The following is an 8,927-nucleotide window of genomic DNA, read 5'->3' as shown; positions in this document are numbered from 1 at the left end:
TTAGCGAAGAATTTATTCCCACCATAATTTTTTGTTTGAGTTATTGCGATGTAAATTAATAACAATAAAGACTATTAGTCCAGTCAGTGGGGAGTTTTACCTTGCAAAAGGTTAGGTAGTAGCGATTTTGATATATGTTGTTAAGATTGGGACTCTAAGGAAAAAAAAAAGTTTTCGACCTTGGGAGGGTCGAGCTCGACCCGCCATCTTGGATTGAAGGTGCCAAAATTTGTTTTTTTCAAAATAATTGTGAAGTGGTCGTTTTACAACCAAATTGTTGGAAGCAAACTTAAAGACAACTAAATTACCTACATTTTTTGCCAAAAGTTTTTTTTGGTAAGTCTAATAGGTAACGAGTTACAGTGGCGGAAATGTGAATATTTTTCTAAAAAATGATGAAATCCCCAACTTTGTAATTTTTTCGGGTTATTCATTAAATAAATATAAAAATTTTGTTAACTCATTTCCACACCACCATGAGGTAGAGAACGTGGCGCATTTTTTATTGTGGTATGCCCAGTAGGTCTACTCCACAGATATACCAGCGATGGTAGATTTCGAAATTATGTTACATTACTATGAATTATGTTACTTAATGCCCGTGATACTGAGATTCTGGGCTTCCATTGACAAAATCTCTTCTTCTTCGTCCTCGACATCGATGTGAACCTCTGGCGAATTTCGGCATGTTTGACCATTACAGCACCCACATACAATAGAACACTTCAATCCAGCTTTCCTGCAGCTACATGCAACGCCGCATCATTTTTTACAATTGCATGAAATAAATTTTAATAAAGTCTCGGGTGCTGGTTTCCTTGTCATTCATACTGGAACAAGCCCGTTGGTGTCACGTTTCCAGCCCCAGTATTCTGAATTTTTTTGGATTCCATACCATTTTTGGACTTGATGGTACGTTCTAAATGCATGGTACCGTGCAGCGTCGTTCGTTGGTGGCAAAGAGGCAAGATTGAATTTGCTTTTTGTTGTCGACTTTGCGAAACGTTTGTAGCGGACTTCTTCCAAGGTTTCCTTATCCATGTCACCCCCGTACAAAGCAACAAGAAAGCGTGTTCCTCCAACTGCTATGTCTTCTGGTGTTGCATCATGTTGTTTGAAGATTCCTATCATGGCATTGAGTCTTGTGTCGTTTTGCAGAAGCGAACAAAATTTTGTTTTTCCTTGGTTGAAGAAGGACGATGTTGTATCGCAGCCGCTAAAGGCATGAAGAAACAGAATATTCTCAGCCGCCTCTTTGTATTTCACACTATTCGCGGAATACAGTCTTTCAAAAGTTTTGCCTCTCCCGGGTTTGCGAAGATATATACTACTTTTGGGTAGTGCTAATGCTGTCAGCAGAACTAGGAGATCAACGTCTTCGCCAATAATGAAAACAGCGTCATATGATGAACACAAGGAAATCGCAGTATTGACAATCAACTCATCAGCATCTTCTTCAGCCTGCTTAACTGTAAAATCATCGTGTATAAATTGCTTTGTAAGCATCGAAATCAGAGGGACTTTGTTATTTTTATTGGCTAAAAATCGTTCTTGTGAAACTTGAACTGGCATTGTCTAATCGAAAAGAACATCTGCAGACATGTGCTTCTTCGATCGGCAAAGTCTTTCTGCGGTTTTCGTATTTTTTTCACCATCATCAAGCGGATATCCATCGAAAACAATGACTGCATGTGATCCATAGGGCTTTCTTACATAGTGAACGTACTTCTCGCAAATTGACCCAAAATAATCATTCCGATTCCATACAACTTTATGTAAAAGATATCCTCCATCCACAACATTAATTTTGCTACTTTCAAGTTGCACGCCTTCTGAAAGTTGTTCGAAAACACCATAAAATGATGATTTCGTACCTTTGCGCATTCCTTCTTCAGTGAAAAGCGACAAAGGAAATGGGGCGAGTTCGAATTTAAGGAAATCCTTCAATTCTTCGTCGGATTTCTTCACAATACACATTCTCTGGAACAACATTAGCGGGTTGATGGAAATAGTTGTTTCGCCGACCTTGATGCTGCTGTTGACTGCTACTAATGGAATAACTTTGTCCTTACGTTTAAATTTTATAGATTCAAAATTTTCAGACTTGGTAACCATGTTCGACATCCTCTCGGTACCTATTTCTCTGGATAAATGACAATTAATCATTAAAATGATATTGTGTAATATGTTCGTACAAAATTTATCAAGAAAACTGGAGTTTTACAATTTTTTGTCAAAATTTTCTTCTTTCAACCACTGTAACTCGTTACCTATTAGACTTACCAAAAAAATTTGTCTTCAAAAAATGTAGGTAATTTAGTTGTCTTTAAGTTTGCGTTCAACAATTTGGTTGTAAAAATGACCACTTCACAATTATTTTGAAAAAACAAAATTTTGGCACCTTTAATCCAAGATGGCGGGTCGAGCTCGACCCCCCCAAGGTCGAAAACTTTTTTTTTTTCTTTAGAGTCCCAATCTTAACAACATATGTGAAAATCGCTACTACCTAACCTTTTGCAAGGTGGAGCCCTTTTTTATCCCCCACTGACTGGACTATATTGAACTTATTGTAAGGAGGTTTCTACACGGTTAAGTAATTAAAGTTAGCTGATATTGTTGTCTTAATCTTATGATTTTTCCTAAAAAAGTCAGTTTAATGCCATAAATAGTCAGAAGAGGTGTTTATGGTTTTACTTTAAGATGACACGATATCCTAAAATAAATATCAGATATCAGATATAAGCCCTAGAAAAATAAGCGATTGTCTAGAAAAATATGTTCTGGTGCTTACGCTAATTTTGTACTTGAGAAATATGTTTGTAAATTTTTGTAACCGTTAAATTTAAATTAATCAGTAACTTACATCCGTGGGCATCGGTCTGAAAAAATTATATTGTAGTTAGGGATTAAATAGTTGAATAATTAAAAAGTAAGTCTAGAGCAAGCCCTCGTTATTAGTTTTATGTCGCCTGTGACCACTGAGTAAAAAAATACAGATAGCTGTAATAAAAGTTGTAGGTACGCTTTTCACATCTGGCGTTCTCTAATTAATGTCGTTCTTAGCTTAGAATTTAATGCGGTTATTTTTATGACATCAAATGAGAGGTCATTGTATCGAGCTTAATTTACGAGTTTAAGGATAATCATTTTTATGCGTTATTTAGTTTATTTAATTAGTATGTGAAAACAACACATGAATATTTAATAATATCTACAAAGTAAATGACAAACAAGATGTGAAAAGGGTAGAATACAAACTATCTTCTATCATTCTTATGTGTCTTCTTTTATGCATTTTTAATAATAACTGAATTAAATTTTGCATTATTTTGGAATTATTAAGTATAACAAATTTTTTTACACCGCCTTCTTCCCGAAGTCTTCCTTAAAAATTATTTTCTCGAGATTAACTGCCTACGTTAATTAAATGAATCTCTTGAAAAAAGGATCCAACTAACAATTACAGTTAACAGTTATTAACAGTTCTTGTGTCTTGTCCATGAATGGCCTTGTTGCATATAATTTCACTGCACGTTCTTGTGGTTTGTTTATGAATGGCCTTGTTGTATATAATTTCTTGCACGTTCTTGTGGTTTGTTTTTGAATGGCCTTATTGTATATAATTTCATTGCATGTTCTTGAGTTTTGTCTACGAATGTCCTTGTTGTGTATAATTTTGTTTGAAAAGTATTTTGGTAATAGGCTTTTTTTTATTTCTCTGTTGGCAAATTTAATTCCTTTAGCATTATAGTTACTTTTGAAATTAAATTTTGACAAGTATTATTCTCATTGCTTTTTTTTGTAGGATTTGCAAACCATTTTCTTTTCCGTCGTTACGTAAGAAAAGATTTATTTAGCAGTAGTTAAAATGTGGAGCATTAATGAAATTGTATATAGTGATTGCAGTTTATCTTGAAATTTTTTACAAATTTTTCTCAAAAAAGAAATCTTCCTATTTTATTGTGTATACTCAGCACGCTTATCAAAGGTTGGCTTGGAATCTAATATAATTCCTAAGTCTTATATATTAGTAACATTTTCAATAATTTCACCATCAATTTCAATTTTACTTTCAATGCAAGTCATCTTATGTCCAATCATCGTACATTTTGTCCTGTTTGCATTCAATTTTAGTTTATTTATTTTAAGCCATCTTGATACATTATTCAGATAATTGTTTAAAATAATTATTCATTTTTCGTAGCCATCTCCAATTAGGTTTATTAGTGTACTATGGGCAAACAGTCGTATTTTGAATTATGAAAATATTTTGAAGGATTTTGAATTATCGCCAATTTAAATGGATTGTTGGCTGGATGATTCTGTGGTTCTCAAATCCGCAGAATCCAAGGTTGCGTGGTTACTCTCGGTGTGTAAAATCAGAATTCTAATATTTTAAATTTGGTTTTATTTTAATCACGTTACAATAATTTTATGAACAAAAGTAGATCGCGTACGTTAGAGGTGATTTAGGGCTGAGACCACTGGAGAGAGAATGAAATATTTTTCGTGCGAGGTATCGCGCGCGAGTTTTACAATGATACCAGTCTCACATAAATGTAGGGAAAATTAAACGTTGTTATTATTTTCGAGAGATGTACACTCCCTATAATTTACCCTACAATATTTTGACCATTTCTTTAATAAAGATTATCAACATTGCAGGTTTTGTATCGTGATATACCTACTCGTAAATGTGTTAGACGGTCTATATAATATGAATTCTAATCTGCCGGCTGGCGTAAGAGTTATTTTATTACACGTAGATCGCCGGATTCTTATCAGTTAGAATTAGGTACTGATAGTGATCTAATTAAATATGATAGGTAAGAGTATCTGTACCTGACTCGCGTGTGGGGAGACTTTATCACAAAGGTCTCGCATTAGATATTCGACTGACAAGTACTCATCACAATTAATTTGTCCGCCGTAGTCGCGAGTTGTTTTGCGTTTCGGTCATCATGATTCGAAGTAAGTGCTAATTAATGCATTTATTGTTTTTTTTTAAATTTGTGTTTCTGTTCTGATTAACTCTTAAATATGTGGATCAGCTAAAAAAGGCGTGACGTTGATAAAGTTTATACAAAAATATCTATAATTCATATTATTTTTAAATTCTGCTTTATTTTTAACTAGTTTCACCGCAAGATTTTACTAAAGAGTCACATATTTCGTGGCGTTATCAAAGTTGTACAAAAAATATTTGATTTAAAAATTTTACGATCTTCACAGTAAAATATGTTTTCTTTTCAACAATCAGATATTAAGTTTACAACACTTCTGCTGTTCAACTAATTTTACTACCCGGCTTTGCTAAATATAACGTAACGTATTTAGAATCTACGCGTTCATAGATGGCGATAATTTTATTATTTTATGAAAATAGACTTTTTGCAAGTTATGCTTTAAAATATTAAGACGAATTATTTGTGCGACAATACATAAGCAATATGAAAATAAATAAACAGTTTTCTCCACAGTAAAACTCAATTCTTTTAAGAAAGGTTTACAAATACGACATTTGATTGTATCGCCGATACAATGTATTTGCATGCCTTTCTTGAAATAATTGAGTTTTTTTACGGACAAAATTATTTATTCATATTCATGTTGCATACGTTCGGGCGCAAAGAAATAATTCAATATAGCTACATAAAATACAAAAGAGTAAATACATATTCACTTATGATTTAAGATTTTCGCGGCCAAAAGTATTTTTGTTATCTGTTTTTGGGGTGTTATGCCGTGTTGCGCTAACTCCTTCTTTAGCCAACGATTCGGATAACGTTACATCATAAGGGCAAATGTAGACAGATGGGGACATCTGCCCTGATGATCGACACTGTAACGTTGTCCGAAAAGTTGGCTAAAGAAGGAGTTAGTCCAACACGGCATAACACCCCAAAAACAAATAACAAAAAAATAAATGCACTTTTATCTTTTTCTTTTGTTTATTCATAATATAAGTTTTCGTACATTTTTTTTTACTTCCTTTTGGACTACCATAGTTAATAGTTAAATACACTATTTTGTTATATAAACCGTATTAGCGTAATGGGTAGATCTAGAGTTAAATATCCTTTTTTTTTTAAATACAAGGTATTGGTATAATAGGTCAATCTATTTTTTAATGTACTATTTTGCTATACACAACGTATTGGTATAATGGGTAGGTCTGTAGTTAAATATACTATTCAGTTATATACAACGTATTGGTATAATGGGAAGATCTATGGTTAAACATACTTTATTTTTATATAAAACGTATTGGCGTAATGGGTAGATCTAGAGTTAAATATACTCTTTTTTTAAATACAACGTATTGGGATAATGGGTCGATCTATAGTGTAATGTACTATTTTGTTATACACAACGTATTAATATAATGAGTAGGTCTATGGTTAAATATAATATTTTGTTATATACAAGGTATATACATCATATGGAGATCTGTAGTTAAATATACAATTTTGTTATGAAAAACGTATTGGTATAATAGGGCGATAAATAGTTAAATATACTCTTCTGTTATATACAAAGTATCAGTATAATGGGGAGATCTATAGTTAAATATACTATTTTGTTATATACGAACTATTGGTATAATGGAGAGATTTATAGTTAAACATACTCTTTTGTTGTATACAACGTATTGGTATTATGGGGAGATATATAGTTGAATATACTCTTTTGTAATATAAAACGATTTGGTATAATGGAAAGATCTATAATTGGTCTCTCGGTCAAGAAAACTGCACATGTGTATACTAACCCACTTATGAAAAGTTTTTATAAATAAATCAAAATAAATAAATAACTTAACTTGTTGAAAGAACTTGTTGTAAGAAAGAATTACAAAAAATAAGGGAAATATTATTTGCAAAGTGATATCGTTAATTCTGAATTTGAAATATGAGATAGACAAAAATGATATAAAATAATTAAGTTACAATGGTCGAATGGTTAACGGTTTCATGTTTCGTTTACATTTATTATATTGTTCTTCAATGAACAATGTTTCATTTGTGAAGAGTTTTTAGACGGCAGGAGGTAGAAGAGAGGACATAGAAAAGTTACAAGAAGGTTATAGTATGTTTGACTATTCGTATCACGTTACAAAACAAAGCTAAAGCGACGATTTATTCTGGGCGTTTGTTTCTTCTGCTCTGATAAAAGACGCAAATATTGTAATAAGACTTTATTTAATTTCTTTAATTGGAATAACATAATTAACCTGCATACAAATGGGACAGTAAGACAAAACTGCAAAACATTCAACACCTTAGCGAAAGTCTTCAAATGTACCTTGAAAACATGTATATTCAATTTGTTGTGAATACCTTGTTTATACCGAATTTATCTTAATGTTATATTTTGCGAAAATGATTGTTGATCGTATTGTTTTTAATTTAGTGGAATTTATAATTAAACATATTCATTTCGATTGTTGGTGCATGGGTTAGTAAGCAACGCGTAATATAGCTACGTAATTCGTAATAACATTTTCTAAATGTTATCTTCTTATTGGAACTACTTACTATGTTAGACAAGCGATAAAATAGGTACCAACATTATTTTATCTAATAATATTTTTTATTCGAAAATAGTATTTCTTTTGTTCAAATGCTCGACAAATGATTTAAAAGAGTGAAGATACGTTACTGAGACAACGCGCGTAGTTTCACTAAACTAGGTCCAATGGACACAACTTAGCCACCCGCTCATACACATTCTTTGAATTTCTATTTTTCATAAGCATTGCCACCTGTTTTGTTCGATCAGTATAAATATAACGTGTAATTGATAAATAAATTGTGAAATTACAAAAATATATCAAATAAAACTTACTTGTGCACGCCGGGATTTGAAGTCGCGACCTCCGGATTGCTAGTGGAAAGCTTTATTATTATTATTATTTATTATTACTTTATTATTACTCGATTCATCACAATATGTTTAATTACTGAAATAGGCCAAGGGGATTTGATAGTCATGGTCAAATGTGATGAAGTTTTGTCAACATCCCACACTAATAATTAACTGTTTTATTTAAAATATAATAAAAAAGATGATACTGATAAATCCAAACCAAACATGAAACAAAACAAGACACAGAAAAAAAGATAACTGTCTTAACTAGGAATCGAACCCAGACGAGACAACGCCTCTAACCACTCAGCCATTGAGACCTAATTATTATATGTCATTTTTTTACTTATTTATTTGTCCATCGTGGTTTCGAACCCATATTTTTCACCTTCACATGACTTCGTATTTTTTCCAGCGATTATTAATTCACTTTACACATAAAACCTTAATCCTGCCGTAGCTAATGAAATGATTAAGTTTATGATTGACAGCTTCTCTATCACGCGATATATCAATTGAAGATAGTATGTCTATTTACGCATTTTAAGATAATATTATCGCAAAAAAATATGCTTTCATTTGTATTTTTTGGCGAGTCATCTAATTTAGGTGTTTTTGCTGAGATAAAAATTATCTAAAATCGACGCTACCTAATCATATTATTGATACGTATTACGACATCCGTGGTAGAGCTTTTATGATTCTCAGCTATGAATCTAGAGGTGGCGTGTGTTAATCCCGACCAGCGAATTCAATTTTATAATGTATTTTTTGGATTGTCAGAAGATGCCCGTTATAACGTGAAACCGCTCCGGTCATAAAAAAAATATAGTGTGTGGCAAGCCTACGCACGACGGAAGTGAAACTTTTAGTATTCCCAGTCGACGCTTGTTTACACACGCTTCGGTTGTAGGCACGACATCCCTAAATCATATTTCACTGTTAGTATAATCTCGCCAATATGTTAAACAATCCTATCATGCTATTACAACAACAATACTTTTTTTTGAGATATTTATCCACTCTTCTGGTTATGTTTACCTTACGTTAATGTCACC

The sequence above is a fragment of the Hesperophylax consimilis genome, chromosome 6, assembly GCF_061612785.1.
Source record: "Hesperophylax consimilis isolate HC1 chromosome 6, BYU_Hcon_1.0, whole genome shotgun sequence".
In the NCBI taxonomy this organism is placed as follows: Eukaryota; Metazoa; Arthropoda; class Insecta; order Trichoptera; family Limnephilidae; genus Hesperophylax; species Hesperophylax consimilis.
Note: the sequence above shows the minus strand (reverse complement) of the source record.